The sequence below is a fragment of the Vombatus ursinus genome, unplaced genomic scaffold, assembly GCF_900497805.2.
Source record: "Vombatus ursinus unplaced genomic scaffold, bare-nosed wombat genome assembly UNPS02014812.1, whole genome shotgun sequence".
Taxonomy (NCBI): Eukaryota; Metazoa; Chordata; class Mammalia; order Diprotodontia; family Vombatidae; genus Vombatus; species Vombatus ursinus.
The window spans coordinates 85,363,062-85,379,839 of NW_020954590.1; the positions used below are offsets into that span (position 1 = coordinate 85,363,062).

The 16,778-nt window shown below is 36.8% G+C and overlaps 1 pseudogene; it reads left to right on the forward strand.

The window, feature by feature from the left end:
• The first annotated feature begins 16,404 nt into the window (after positions 1-16,404).
• Positions 16,405-16,778, forward strand: part of LOC114054011 — a 119,799-nt pseudogene continuing 119,425 nt past the window's right edge.

The window sequence follows — 16,778 nt, forward strand, 5'->3', positions numbered from 1 at the left end:
ATTTGTTCCACTCTAATTTTTAAGGAATTTTTTTTCTTCAGTAAGCTTTTGGACCTCTTTTTCTATTTGACCAATTTTGCTTTTAAAGGAATTCTTCTCCTCATTAGTTTTTGGATTTTTTTTTTTTTAACCATTTGGCCTAGTCTGTTTTTTAGGATGTTTTCTTTGGCATTTTTTTGTGTCTCCTCTACCACACTGTTGACTCATTTTTCATGATTTTATTGCATCACTCTCATTTCTCTTCCCAAATTTTCCTCTGTTTCTCTTACTTGATTTTGTGGTTCTGGTGCTGCTGGCTGTACTACAATGGCCTGGGCTGGGCCATGCTCCTCTCTCAACATGGTACAACAGACCTTTCCTGCCAACCTTTCAAGTTGTCTTGGGCTGGGAATTTATTTCACTCCATCTTTATGTTGGTTCTGCTGCTCTGGAATTTGTTTAGAGTCATTTTTACAGGTATTTTAAGGGGTTAGGGAGAGAGCTCGGGGAAGTCCCTGCCTTTACTCTATTATCTTGACTCTACCCTCTCTTTTTTTCTTTAAAGAGAACTTTGTAATTAAATCTATGTAAGATTTTGTGTATCCTGGTAGGTCAATACCCAAATATTTTATGCGTATTTTAGTTGTTTGGAATGAGATTTCCCTTTATATTATTGCTTCCTGTTTTTTTTATTATTATATAGAAATGCTATTGATTTTTTAAGATTTATTTTGTAGCTTACAACTTTGCCAACATCATTAATTGCCTCAAATAATATTTTTTCTAATTCCCCAGGATTTTCCAAGTATACCATGATATCATCAGCAAAGTTGCATAGTTAAATTTTCTTTTTACCTCTCATTGTGCTTTTAATTTCTTTATCTTATCTTAATTCTGTTGCTAACATTTCCAAAACTATATGAAATAATATTGAGGAGAATGGACATCCTTTTTCCACTCTCTTGTTTATTAGAAAATATTCTAGTCTATTCACATTGAATATTGCATATAATACTTGTTTGTGGTTTTAAATAGGTGGTTTTTATGATAATAAAAATGGTCCCCAACTTTGATAGACTTAGCTCTTCTCAGCAATACAATGATCTAAGACAATTCTAAAAGACTGATATTGGAAAATACTATCCACATCCAGAGAAAGGACTATGGAGTTTGAATGCAAATCAAAGCAAACTATTTTCTCTTTGTGTGTGTGTGTGTGTGTGTGTGTGTGTGTGTTCTTTCTGGTGGTTTTTCCCTTTTGTTCTGATTCTTCTTTCACAACATTACTAATGTTTAATGTAATTGTATATGTATAGCTTATATCAGATTCCTTGCCATCTTGTGGAAGGGGGAAGGGAGGGATGGAGAGAAAAAATTGGAGCTCAAAATCTTATAAAAGTGAATGTTGAAAACTATCTTTACATGTAATTGGAAACAATAAAATACTATTGAATGAGGGAAAAAAGGGTGTACCTACCAGTAGATATGAATGTTCCAGCAGGTATATTTCTCTCTTTATACTAATACATTAGTATTTGATTTGTCAGTCAAAAAATGGTCCCTCTAACCTATGTTTTGTAGGGATTTTAGTTTGTGTGTTATACTTTGTTAAAGGCTTTTTCTGCATCTATTGAGATAATCATGTAGTTTTAGATTATTAATTGTTTCTGTGATTGTTTTCTTTGACCAACTCATTATTTAGGATTTCCTTATTAAGTCTCCCTTTGGGTCTGTGTCTTTTATTTGTGGTCCCTAAGCAAAGGCTTATTTTTATTGAGTTATGGTCTATAAATATGGAATTACTATTTCTGATTATTTTTTACATTTGTTGCAATATCTGTGTTCCCTATTACATGATCCATTTTTCTAAAAATTCTATGTGAGGAAGATGTCCCATTTAGAAGATGCCCTAACTCATCTAGATTCTTCACTAACATGCTCAGTTCCATATTTTCCCCTTTGGTAATTTTTTTCTTTTATATTTATCCAAAACTAAGAAAGGGATATTGAAGTGTCCTATCACTGCTGTGTAATTCTGTATGTCTTCTTGTAGCTCAGTTATTGTTTCCTTTATGAATTTGAATGCTAAGTCTTAGAAGGATGAGGACTGGGAAAAGACCATTAGATTTGGCAATTAAGAGATGATTAGTAACTTTGGAGAGAGCAATTTCAATTAAATTATGGTCTTAGGAAACCTAATGATAGATTATTAAGAAGAGAATACAAGGAAAGATATCTATTGTGAAGACACCTATTATATGCAACCTTCTCAAGAATTGTAGTAAAGGGTTCAATCCTATAATAACAGAAAGGGGCTCAATACTAGAGTTCACACAACTTTCTCTACTCACTCTCTTATAAATATATATGTGCTTTTATTCTTGAATGTGTGAAGAACATAAATTTAGAACTAGGAGGTACCTTGGGGATTATTTAGGAATATAAGAGATAAAGAGAAATAAGGGATCTCAGAAGCAATCTAATATCACACAATCAGTAACAGTGGCAGGATTTGAACATACATCCTGTTTCCAAATGAGTGCTTTTCCCACTATACCACACTGCCTCTACTAGTCTGTACCTATTTTATACCTTCTCATAAGTTAGTATAGTTAGATTATTCTGACAGCCACTGGCAATATTACCTTCTATAGAAATGGCTGTTTCTAAGCATTAACATACATTTGCTTATTCTTTTATAGCAGAATTTGTTCAGGGTACTTGAGCATATTTTATCTTCTTTACTGAATTTTAAGCTTTGAGTGCAGATTAAGTGTCTTTATTCATCTTTGTGTCCTCCATAGCATTTAGCATAGTACCTTCCTCAATGAACATTTGTGGAATTGAATGAAGTAACAGAAAGGTTAGTGCAAGTATTTAAGGCCAATCAACCTGGTTCTTGAAATAATAGTAACATTGCATATTTCTAATGGCTACTGAGACCATCAGTTTCATGATTAACAGGAGACATTGAAAATGGGCAAAAACTTAGGAATTCCATTTTGGTTGTATAGATTTCCCCGCAGGATTCTGTGAAATAATTAATTAAAAGGGTCCCCAGATCCTCCTCAGGGCCTGTTACTAATGAGGATGACTCAGTCAAAGTCCTAGTCATTGTTTGGCAAATGGAAGACAGGAAGGACAACCCTTTTTATAGAAGTTGCACAAAAGTAGGAAGAGCTTGAGTAAAGTTTATATTCCAAACTCTTTTCCCAAAGGAGGAACAGGGGATTTTTTTAAGAGATAATCATAACAACTCACATTTAATGAGTGTTTTTAAGACACAGTTCCTTCCTCAAATAATCTTGCAAGATAAGTAGTACAAGTATTATTATTCCCATTTTACAGATGAAATAATCAAAACTCCAAGAGGTTAGAGCAATGTGGCAAAGGTCTCACAACTAGGGAGCATTGGAATAGGGAAATAAACCTCTACTTCCAAGTCCAGTTTCCTATCACACCATGCTACCTTTCTGAGATACATACTTTAGGTCCTATATTTGGAAAAATGTCTTGCTCCATGTGAGACCCCATATTTAACTCTAAAATATTTCACTTTCTTCTCTCTCTTCGCCACAAGGCAGTTTAATCCCCTTCTCAAGGTCTCTCTAGCTTCCAGGTGGCCCTTTAATCAGTTAAGTGCAGCTTTTTTCATGCCAGGTGATTAAACTTATTCTTAAATTTGCCTCATTTGTATGGTGACAATAATAGTACTGTTTACCCCACTGAGCTATTGTGAAGATTAATGAGATGAGACAACAAATATTAAAGCCTTGAGCAGATGCTTCCAGATTCATCCTGAGAAGTTCAGGAAGGTACTTGGTCAGCACTTTCTCTCTCTCTCTCTCTCTCTCTCTCTCTCTCTCTCTCTCTCTCTCTCATCCATTTCTCACACCTAGTGAGAAATTCAAAGGAGAAAGGGTAGGGTTCAAGCACTCCATTTGACCCAGACAATATATACCAAGAAAATGGCACTGATGCAAGATGTTCCAGGAACTGTTTTACATCTATGCTATAGTAAGTCAATCAACAAAGCTTTCTGGGCACTGACTATATGAACACCAAAGAAGAATAAGCAAAAACAAAAAGACTAAGCCTCTGTTCTCATGGTATGTTTAAATGAATGAGAGAGATGTGAGAGGACCCATGAAAAGGTTGAATGAGTAGATTCAGTATTTGGATCTATATTTGGATTATCGGTCTTGAGAACTTTTTGGGACAAATTTGATAACCAAGGTGACTGGTAGTCTCTTACACATTTCAAAACCTTGCTATTAACTTTGACCTTACTCTTTCCCTTACTTCCCAATTCAACCAATTGTCAAATGTTGACCATTCAGCTTTCACAATTTCCTTCACATTTGCCTACTACTATCTCTTCTTAATATTACTAGGAGTACCTACCCTCATTTTCTCCCATTTGATTCACTTCAGAAGCCTCCTAGGCAATGTTTTCACATCTAGGCTCTTCTTCATTCTGTACTTCATACAGAAAATGGATTGATTTTCAATAAATATTGATTTAATTATGTCACTCCTCTGCTCAAAAACTGTGTAAACCCAATTCCTAAGTCTAGCACTCAAAACTTCTATAGTGTGATACTTCCTAGCTTTCTAACCAGATCTCATGCTACTCCCCTAAGTACTGGGGATACAAAAGGGCAAACAACACAATCCCTTTCCTCATAGAATCATATTCTAAAGGAATTGTGCACTTCTCTTGGTTACTATGCATAGTGTATCATTTTGTAGTGCAATTATTTGTGCAAGTATTATAAGCTTCATGTGAACAGATATTATATGTATCTTTGTATCTTCCCTACCATCTATAATAATGCTTTTAATACCACACCCAGTTTATAGTTGTGTGCTACATTGAATTAAAATGAAAGGAATGTAGTATTACACAGTGGAAAGAATGCTGAATCTGGAGTCATAGGTTCAAATCCCACCTATGACATTTGCCACACAAACCTTTTGACTTTAGGCAAATTATTTAACCAACCTGGGCCTCTAGGTTGCAGTTATAGTAGATGACCTTTGAAGTCCCTGTCATTTTAAAAGCTATGATCCAGTCTTTTTTTAATTCTGGTTTATAGTTGACTTTGCAGTTAACTTCTCAAATGATCTATTGGTATCTGCTTTGGATATGCATGATTAGTTTAATATTATTACATAATATTCTGTATTAGCATAAACAGTCAAGATTAATTTATATGTAAAATTTTGGAATGCAAAATAATTAATTTGTCCTGGATTATATATGCTAGTTTGAGAAAATGTCATAGATGATACTAATGTAAAAGTATTATTATTTATTTATGACTAATAGTTTAAACATTCTGACTTGAAGTCTCAGTATTTTTATGGTTCCACTGGCAGCTGGATGTAGACAATAGAGTTCTAGACCTGGAATCAGGATTATCTGAGTTCAAATTCTGCTTCAGACTCATACTATCTATATGTAACTCTGGGAAAGTCACTTAATCTCTGTCTGCCTCAATTTCTTCATCTGTATAATGGGAATAATAATAGTATATACCTCACAGTGTTTTTGAAGGATAAAATGAAGTAATATTTGCAAAATTTCTTTGCAAACCTGAAAATTATATAAGTACTAGTATTATTCCTTGTTCCAGTTAACATGGTTACTCCATAGATGAGATCATACAAGTAACAACTCAAATACCGCTTCTTCTCATCTTGTTCTGTGATTGTCTATGTCCTTCCATAAAACCTCCAAAGTAGATACTACCAATATATTTAGTACCTTCCTCTAGGCATCTTCCCATTGTGTGGGATACCAATGAAATATAAATGCTATATGCAAGTTGTCCCTTGCTGTTGTTACATGACTGGTCCATCTTCTTTTCCATTACCATAAGTATAAATCAAATTATTAAAATGATACCTAAAAATATCAGAAACCTAAACAAAACACATGTTCCTATTCCTTTGGTCAATAGGATTTTTATCTTGAAAATCATAATACATCCTGGTATTAATGTGCCTTCTTCAGAAACAGAGGAACTTATTCTCCACTGAAGTGCCCATTGGGGAAGGATTCCATTAAAGTGCATATCTGTAGTGGAGTGGTGAGCCTTAGCTCTGGAAGATCAGGTTGCTGGACTAACTGCATACAAGCTCTGATAGGGTCTACAAAGGTGAAAAGTTCCAAGTACCAACCTTGTGATATACTGAACAGAATGTTTGCTGTCTGAGGATTAGTTTAGTTTGAAAATTTCAGAAGAAGAAATTTCACAAGTTTGTCCAAAAAGATGGTGAATTTTAAGATCATGGCAACTCCTGAAGAGTCAACTACAAAGTCATAGAGGAGCTATAATGTGGAGTGTTGGTGGTGATAGCCAAATCTACAGATCCATCAATAATACATGGAATATTGAAGTGAAAGAAAAAGTTTTTTTGGTCCATGGTAACCATTTCTAGACTCTTTTGACCCTGCTTTTTTTTTCTGGAATCCCTAGAGATTTCAGTGGATTAGTAACTCAAACAATTGATTTCTGCTGGTAAATGAGGACAAACATATGACTTTCATATGTTCATGATTGACTTTCCCCTTTAAACCATTAATTCTCACTGAGATCCAAAACTCATTCATTTGGTTGAAAATAAACCTATCAACATGTTAGATACTGTAATTGTGGAAAGACACTTAACTCTATGACCCAGACTACACTTATCAAATTAAGACTTATGTCAAATTAAGACCTAAGATAAGGTAGCATAGGGGTACTGTGAGGATGTCCTGAGAACCAAGATATTATGAAAGTATGAAGCAAAGGTGGGGACATAGAGTGAACTGATGATGAAAATGGTAAGTGTGTAGACTTCTGAAGATATTTCTGAAGACCCAAACCCCAGGACAACTTCACTGGGATGAAGGGTATCAGAAGGTAATTTGTTAGACGTAATCATGGAGTATAAGTTAAGTTCAATGCTGAGACAATGTAGAGTAGTAGAAAGAGAAAAGTGATTTCAGTTTCCTCATATGTAATATGAGAGGCTGTCTTGCCTCTGTCTCTTATTATCTGTGTGAGATTTAGTTTCTTTAGATGTGAAATGAGAGGAATTAAGTGGCCTCTAACTCCCACTTATAATATTATTATCCCTAAGTTCTTTTCCATCTCTAAATCACATGATCCTAAATAAGTATGTCTATATTAGGGACAGGAGCCAATCAGAGTTGTATGTGTACTGAGTGAGGATTGCTTTTCTCCAAGATTGTGTAGAAGCCAATGGCATTAAAGGCATGGGGTGGGAGCCAAGATGGCAAAGTAGAGAAAGCACTTAACTGAGCTCTCCCAATGCTCCCCTCCAGAAATTTTAAAATACTAACTCAAATAGAATTCTGGAGTGATGGAGCCAATAAAAGATCAGAATGAGATGTTCTTCCAGCCCAATACAACACAGGAAGTCAAAAAGAGAGATATGTGACCTAGGGGAGAAAGCTGGCTCAGAGTCCAAGTGGATAAAACACCCATGGTGGAACTACATGGTGATTGTAACAGAAGTAACAGGAGCTTTGGAAGCTCTCAAGTCAGAGATGGTAATGGGACCTGGCAACTGGTCAGAAAGAGATTATAGGGGACCCTTGTGCTAGCATGAGATGAAGGGCCAGATGTCGTTTGGCAATTCAATTGCCCGTACTCACTTCTGAGTCACAATTCATGGGCAGGGAGGAGCTCTTTCTGCCAAAAGGGAGTGGAAGACATGAGGGGCAATGTGACTTCCAGGCCCAAAGGGAACTTGAGAAGCAGTATCAATTGTAATACCAAGTGATCAGGGACCCTTCTTGGGTAAGGACCAGAGTGAAGACCAAGAGAACAGTGACCACACCCCTTCTCAGATCATACCACATTGGAAACACTATAAACTTCCCAACTCCCAGAAACAGCTCTTAAAACAGTAGTGCAAAAAATCCTGAGGCTTGACACAGTGCCTCCCTCCCTACCTCTTCATGCACAACATTAACATAAAGTTCTAAAAGGGGAAACACAAACACATACATTTACACAAATATGCATATATGTAATATATAATGTTATATAAAATATATATTACATATATTAATATATAGATATATTTAATGAATTGGTAAGAGAAAACTATCTTATCCAAAAGGGAAGTAGGAGTGGAAAGGGAGAATATAAAAGGGGAAGTGATTAAAAGGGAGGGCAGATAAAAGAAGGCAGTGAAAAGAAGCAAAACAAATTTTAGAGAAGAGACAGGGAAAAGAGACTGAGAAGGATAAACAGAAGAAAATAGGATGGAGAAAAATGCATAGTCAGTAATCATAACTATGCATGTGAATGGGATAAACTCACCCATAAAATGGCTATAAGAAGCATCCTAGAAACAGAGAGAGACACATGACATTAAAATAAGGAGCTGGAGCAAAATATTTTGCTTTAGCTGAAGTAAAAGAGGCAGGGTTAGAAATCATGATCTCAGACAAAACAAAAGCAAAGGTAGACCTAAGTGAAAGAGATAAGCAGGGAGAGGCAGAAGAAAAATTGGGAAAAGAAATGAGAATGATGCAAGAGAATTATGGAAAAAAAGTCAACACCTTGGAGAACTGCTTAAAAAGAAGAGTTGGCCAAATGGAAAAGGTAATACAAAAATCCATTGAAGAAAACAACTCCTTAAAGACTACAACTGGCTAAATTGAAAAGAATGTACAAAAACTAATTGAAGAAAACAACACATTAAAAATTAGAAGTGGGCAAGTGGAAGCTAATGAGTCTATGAGACACCACAAATCAATCAAACACACTCAAAAGAATGAAAAAAAATGGAAGAAAATGTAAAATACCCCCTGGGAAAAACAACTGACCTGGAAAATAGATCCAGGAAAAACAATATCAATAATTGAACTACCTGAAATCAATAACCAAAAGGAGGATCTGGACAGAAACTTTCAAGAAATTATCAGGAAAACTGCCCTGATATCCTGCAACCAGAAAGCAAAATAGGCATTGAATGAATCCACTTAACACCTCAGGAAAGAGATCACAAAATAAAAACCCCAAGGAACATTATAGTCAAATTTCAGAACTATCAGATCAAGAAATAAAATGCTACAAGTATCCAGAAAGAAACAATTCAAATATCAGGAATTCAATATCAGGATTACACAGGACTTGGAAGCTGCAACACTAAAGGATCAGAGGTCATGGAATATGACATTCCAGAAGGCAAAGGAGCTAGGACTACATCAAGAATCACCTACCCAGCAAAATTAATATGATGCATCAAGGGAGAAAATAGTCATTCAATGAAATAGAAGGATTTCAAGCTTTCATAAGTAGAAGACAAGACCTAAACCAAAAATTTGACCAATATCAAGACTCAAGTGAAGCATAAACAGGTAAAAAGGGAAAAGAAAATATAAGGGATTAAATAAAGCTAAGCTATTTACATTCCTGCATGGGAAGATGATACTTGTAATTATTTTTTTAAATTATTTATTTATTTATTTTTAGTTCCATAAGATTCATTTCCGTAAGATCTTGAGTTCCAAATTTTCTCTGCATCTCTCCACTCCCCCCGCCTGCGCAAGACAGCATGCAATTTGATATAGGCTCTACATATACATTCATATTGAACCCATTTTCACTTTAGTCATGTTGTAAAGAAGAATTAGAACCAATGGGAAAAACCATGAGAAAGAAAAAACAAACAAAAAAAGAAAAAAGAAAAGAAAAAGAGAGAGCAAATAATATGAACTGATCTGCATTCAGAATCCATAGTTCTTTTTCTGGATGTAGACAGCATTTTCCATCACGAGTCCTTTGAAGCTGTCTTAGATCCTTGCATTGTTAAGAAGATAACACATGTATAAACTATATCAAACTGCCTATCATTTTCAGGAGAGAGGAGAGGATGAAGGGAGAAAAATTTGGAACTCAAAGTCTTAAAAAAATAAATACTAAAAATTTTCTTGATATGTAACTAGGAGAAAATTAAATACTATTAAAAATTTAAACAATACCTAATGTCCTTAAAAAAGAGCTATAGATATTCTAAGGTGTGCCATAATAGAAAAAATGGATATATTAAGATGGTACCAGATAAAAATATTTAATAAAATGGAACTTTATGTAATTAAAAAAAGAAAACCACAAATGGGATCACAAAGAGTTGGCCATAACTGAAATGAAGGGACAGCAATAATAACAAAAAGGAGCCATACACAATGAAGCAATATCTATACTAAACATATATGAGCAGAGTGGTATAGCATCCAAATTCTTTTTTTCTGTTTCTTTTAATTTAATATTTTATTTCCCCCAATTATATTAAAATAATTTTTACCATTCATTTAAAATTATTTTTGAGTTCCAATTCTCTCCCTCTTTACCTTCCCTCCCCTTCTCATTGAGAAGGAAAGCAATTTGATAGGTTATAAATGTGCAGTCATGTGAAACATAGTTCCATGTTAGTCATGTTGTAAAAGAAAACAGACCAAAAAAAAACAAGAAAAATAAAGAAATTTAAGAAAAAGTATGCTTTGATCTGCATTCATATTCCATCAGTTATTTATCTAGAGATGGATAGCATTTTTCATCATAAATCCTTCAGAATTGTCTTGTATCACTGTATTGTTGAGAATAGTCAAGTCATTCATAATTGATCATCTTACAATGTTGTTGTTGTTGTTGTTGGTTACAATGTTCTCCTGGTTCTGCTCATTTCACTTTCCATCAGTTCAAATTAAGTCTTTCCAGGTTTTTCTGAGAGCATCATGCTCATTTCTTATATCACAATAGCATTCCATCACAATCCTGTTAGTTTGCTGGTTGATTGTTGTCCTTCATTCTCAAAGAGGACCAAAATGACATCACTATTTTTAATTTTTTTTACTTTTAGTTTTTAACATTCATTACCACAAGATTTTGAGTTCCAAATTTTCTCCCCATCTTGCCCCTCCACCTCCCCAAGATGGCATGCATTTTGAATACCCCTTACTCTAATCTGCCCTCCCTTCTATTTCCCCCACCCCCTTATCCCCTTCCCCTTCTATTTTCCTATAGGGTAGGATGGATTTATATACCCCATTGCCTGTATATCTTATTTCCCAGTTGCACGTAAAAACAATTTTTACCATTTGTTTTCAAAGCTTTGGGTTCCACATTTTCTCCCTTCCTCTCTGAGTCACTATAAGAATTCCTGGATTCTTTCCATTTCTATTTACCCTCTGGTTTTAGAATATCAGGGCAGTTTTTCTCTATAATTTCTTGAAAGATGATGTCTAGGCTCTTTTTTTTTAAATCATGGCTTTCAGGTAGTGCAATAATTTTAAAATTATCTCTCCTGGTTCTATTTTCCAGGTCAGTTGTTGTTCCAATGAGATATTTCACATTGTCTTCTATTTTTTCATTCTTTCAGTTTTGTTTTACAATTTCTTGATTTCTCATAAAGTCATTAACTTCCATTTGCTCCATTCTAATTTTTAAGGAAGTATTTTCTTCAGTGAGCTTTTGGACTTCCTTTGCCATTTGGCCAATTCTGCTTTTTAGGGCATTCTTTTCCTCATTGGCTTTTTGGACCTCTTTTGCCATTTGGGTTAGGATATTTTTTAAGGTGTTATTTTCTTCAGTGTTTTTTGGAGTCTCCTTTAGCAAGCTATTGACTTGTTTTTCATTATTTTCTTGTATCACTCTCATTTCTCTTCCTTGTTTTTACTCTACTTCTCCTAATTGCTTCTCAAAATCCTTTTTGAGCTCTTCCATGGACTGGGACCGATTCATATTTTCTTGGAGGCTTTGGATGTAGGAGCTTTGACTTTGTTGTCTTGTTCTGGTTGTATGTTTTGATCTTCTTTGTCACCAAGGTAAGATTCTATGGTCTGATTTTTTTTTTTGCTCTGTTTGCTCATGATCCCAGTCAATTACTTGAGTTATAAACTCTTTGTTAGGGGAAGGGTCTGCTTCCAGTGTGGCGAATGTACTGTCCCAATCTTCAAGGGTTTTGTATAGCTGTTTTCAGAGATACTTCTAGGGACCTGAAAATTTTCAGTTCTTCCAGGGTGGTATGATCAAAGGTGAGGTGTTTACTCCTTTCCTGGTTTGTGCTGTGGTCTATGCATGACCACCAGCACTCTTTTCTGCCTTGGAACTGTGAGGGGGAATTCCTTCTTCACTGCCACCACATGCTCTACCACGCCAGCCAGCACTCCTCCTCATCCCGGGACTGCCACCCAGAACTGTGACCCAAATCTAAACATGGGCACAACAAGAGAATCCTGCCTCAGCACCAGGAAAGAAATCCCTGTAATCTTCTCTGATCAGCTGCTTGATTCCCCCTCCATCTGGGGGCCAAGAGCTCTGGAAGCAGCTGCCGCCCCAGGGCTGTGCTGGGACCAGTGCCAGACTAAGTTCCTCTCTCATCATGGTCCAACAGACCTTTCCTGCTGACCTTTTAAGTTGTCTTTGGCATTTGTGGGTTGAGAAGTTTGGAAACTGCCACAGCTGCTTGTGATTCAGTTCCCTAAGGCCTGCTCCAGGTTTGCTGAGGCCTAATGTTTGCCTGCAGGGCCCTCACTGAACTGTGCTCCTCTACAAGGCCGGTGCAACAGATCTTTTTAATCAATCATCCAGGTTGTCTTGGGCTAGAAATTTGTTTCACTCTGTCTTTTTTGTGGGTTCTGCTATTCTAGAATTTGTTTAGAGCCATTTTTTACAGGTGCTTGGAGGGTTTTGGGGAAGAGCTCAAGCAAGTCATTGCTTTTACTCTGTGATCTTGGCTCCACCCCCAATGACATCACTATTTTAGAATCAAGTTACATGTGACTGACTGTGGCACATCAGATCAATATGAGCTCAGAATGCTCTACCACAGGTCAGGCACAAACAGTCAATTTGAGTATTTGGGGGTGGATTCTCTAATGTTTGCACATCTTTCATTTCTTTCAAACTACTTCAATTCTGCTTTGCTCATAGAACACAGCATCTTCTTTGATTCAGGCACACCATGCTAGGCAGTCCTGTGCCAGTGTTTCCATGTCATACAATCAATTCCAAAGTTCTTGAGAGAGACTTAGAGAATTTTCTTGTATCACTTGTTCTGACCACCATGTGAGAACTTGCCTTGTGTGAGTTCTCTGTAAAATAGTCTTTTAGGCACGTGTACATTTGGTATTCAAACAATGTGGCCAGTCCATTGTAGTTGCACTCTTTGCAATAGAGTTTGAATGCTTGGCCATTTAGTTTGAGAAAGGACCTCAGTGTCTGGTACCTTATCCTGGAATGTGATCTTCATAATCTTCCTAAGATAATTCCTATGGAAGCAATTCATTTTCCTGGCATGGTGCTGGTATACAATCCATATTTCACAGGCATAAAAAAATTCAGTTTAGCTCAACTGTTCCATAGACCTTCAGTTTGGTAATACTTTTTCTCCCCCACACTTCAGAGCCTCCCAAACACTGAGCTAGCTCTGGAAATGAGTGCACCAACCTTATTATCAATGTGTACATCCCTGAAAAGTATAATGCCTAGGAAAGTGAACTGATCCACAGTATTCAAAACGTCTCCATTTGCTGTAACTGATGGTTCCATATACAGATGGTAGGGTGCTGGCTGGTAGAAGATCTACATTTTCTTGGTGTTAATTGTTAGGCTAAACTTAGTACAACCATCAGAGAATAGATTCATACTTTATTGCATCTCAGCTTCAGAGTCTGCATTAAGTGCACAATCATCTATGAACAAAAAATCATGAACCAACTCTCCCTCCATTTTAATCTTGGGTTATAGGCTTTTCAAGTTAGATAATTTACTATCAGCATGTTAGCTAGTCTTCATGCCATTTTCATGCTCATTGAAGGCATCTAATAACAACAGTGAAAACATCATGCTAAAAAGTATGGGAGCAAGCACACAACCTTGTTTCACCCAATTAGCAACTGGGAAAACATGAAAGCAACCTTTATTATTCAGAACTCTGGCAAGCATGCCATCATGAAATTGATGTATAATACTGATAAACTTCTCTGGGCAATCAAATTTTGATATAATTTTCCACACATCCTCACACCTGAAAGTATTGAAGACTTTGGTCAGATGGATGAACATTGTGTATAGATCTCTGTTCCGCTTCTGGCATTTCTCCTGCAGTTGTCAGGCAGCAAACACCATATCAACCATTCCTCAGCCCTTTCTGAAGCCACACTGTCTCTCAAGTAGATGACCATTTCCCAGGTGGAGGATCAGCCTGTTAAGGAGGACTCTGTCCAGAATCTTGCTAGCAATGACTAGGAGAGAGATCCCCCTGTGACTGTTACAAGACAATCTATTCCTTTACCTTTAAAGATATGGACAATGGAAGTGTTCTTGAACTACTGGGAGTTAATCTCTTCTTGCCATATAACCTGGAAAATTTCAGTCAGTTTTAGTATGAGCAATGGACTGCTCCCCCCCCACCTTGTAAATTTCAGCTGGAATAGAATTAGCACAATGTGCTTTGCCATAGGAGAGGAGCAACATGGCATTCAAAACTTCTTCTTTAGTTGGAAATTTGGCAAGAGAAAGATTGACTTTAACTTGAGATAAATGATCAATAGCTTCAGCATTGATTGATGATGCTCTGTTTAGAATGCTATTGAAGTGTTCAGCCTATCTCTCCAGGATCATTTTCTTATTACTAATCAATGTGGCTCTAAGAACACTGAGGAGCTGAGCTACAGCATCTATCTTTGGTCCATAAATGGCCTTCAGGGTATAATAAAAATATTTTGGATTGTTACTATCTGTGAAAAACAATTGCATCTGTCCTTCTTACTGAGCCAAGAATCTTGACTCTCTCTAAACTTTGCTAATACTTTACTTTTGGTGGAGCTGAATGCTGTCTCCTTAGAGATGAATGAATTATCCTGCTGGTAAACCCAATGGAATTCTCATTTCTCATTTAGCTGCTTCTGAATTTCCCCATCATTTTTGTGAAACCAGTCTTGATGTTTGTGAGTGTTCTGACCCAGATGAGTAAATGCAGTGCGGTACACCAAATCTCTGAAAGCTGTCCACTCCATTTCTACTCCACTGTTCTGAACTGTGTGTTGGCTCAAATTTCCCTCTAAGTTAGCTACAAACTGTTCCTGCTCAGAGAAGCACTCTCATCTGCTGACATTAAATCTTCTGGTAGTCATCTTAACTTGGGGCCACTGCTTTTGTTGAATGAGAATATTTAGTTTGGACAGGATAAGTCTATGATCAGTTCAGCACTCTGTGCCACACATTGCCTTCATCACTCTTACATCCTGTCTGTCTCTTCTCCTTATAATCACATAGTCTATTAAATATCAATGTTTCCTGGAATGGTGCATCCACTAAGTTTTATTGCATTTCGTAAAATGGAAGACAGTGTTGGTGATGAGAAGGTCATGTTTTGCACAAGTCTTCAGTAGTAAGTGACCATTACTGTTCCTGTTTCCAACTCCATTTCTCCCAAGGACTCCTTGCTATATCTGGTAGTCTGTGCCTACTCTAGCATTAAAGTCACTCATAATCATAACCTTGTTTTCTTTTGGCACACTGATGATGAGGGTCTCCAGGTCTTCATAAAATTTTTTCTTTGACCTCATCAGGGTTTATCAGTGTGGGAGTATTGACTCTAATGATGGTAGCGTGGTACTTTCCTACAAGTGGCAATCACATTGTCATGAGCCTGTCATTCACTCCTTTTGATAGGCATACAGGCTTGTTGACTAGATTAGTTTTGATTGCAACATCTAGATAAGTTTCATGGTGTTCCCCTTCACTGTGGCCACTCCAGAAAAATATGTATACAGCTCTGACTTCAGTAAGTTGGTCTTTATTTGCCAGTTTTGTTTCACTCAGGGCCACTGTTTGGATATGACACTTGCTGTGTTCTCTCACAACAAGAGTTGTTCCTCTTTCAGGTCTATTGGATTTGGTGTTGTCCATAAGTGTGCACACATCACATGTATTGATAGTGAGTGATGTCATCTTTGCAGAAGGATACCCTGCCTGCTGTTCTAAACAGATCAGCATTAGGTAAGCAGACGATTTTAGGGCACCTTTTCTAGCCATTCCTCACACGGAGGTGAGCAATGTGGTCCTTAAAGGCTGCTCAGACACCCATGGGGCTGCTGAATCTCACTACTGCTTCCAGTGAGAAGGTGACCTCATGGCCTGGACCTCCTATGTGGAAAGTTGTGACTACAGCTCCCAGTGTATCTGCACCTGCAGCTTCATCATTTGCCTGTCACCACAAGACTTTGAGATAAGTAAAATGGTAAAATTGTAGGAGTGATGTCTTCTGATTCATGCATAAATTGGTTTTAAGTGAGTCAGAGCTTCACAAAGTTTTTGGCCTAACTCTCTCTTCCAGAGTCTCATCATACTTCCACAGTCACCACACAGGACAGAGTCAAGATGACGAGTGATGTCTTGGTCTCTTCAATGTCTTCTTGGAGCCACAGGTAAGTGTTGGGTGGATCAGGTAGAGACCAAAGATGGAAAATAGCCCCAAAAAAGGCTCAGTTGACCTCATACCAGAGGTACTAGGCCATAGGTCCTTTTCTTTTTTTATCTCTTTGGGGTACAGACCTAGTAGAGGTACTGCATGGTCAAAGGCTATACATGATTTTATAAACCTTGGGGCATAGTTTTAAGTTGCTCTACACAGTGGTTGAATTAGTATACAACTTCACCAACAGTGTATTAGTTTCTCAACTTTACTACATCCCCTCCAACATTTATCATTTTCCTTTTCTGTCATATTAGCCAATCTGATAGGTGTGGGGTGGTAGCTCAGAG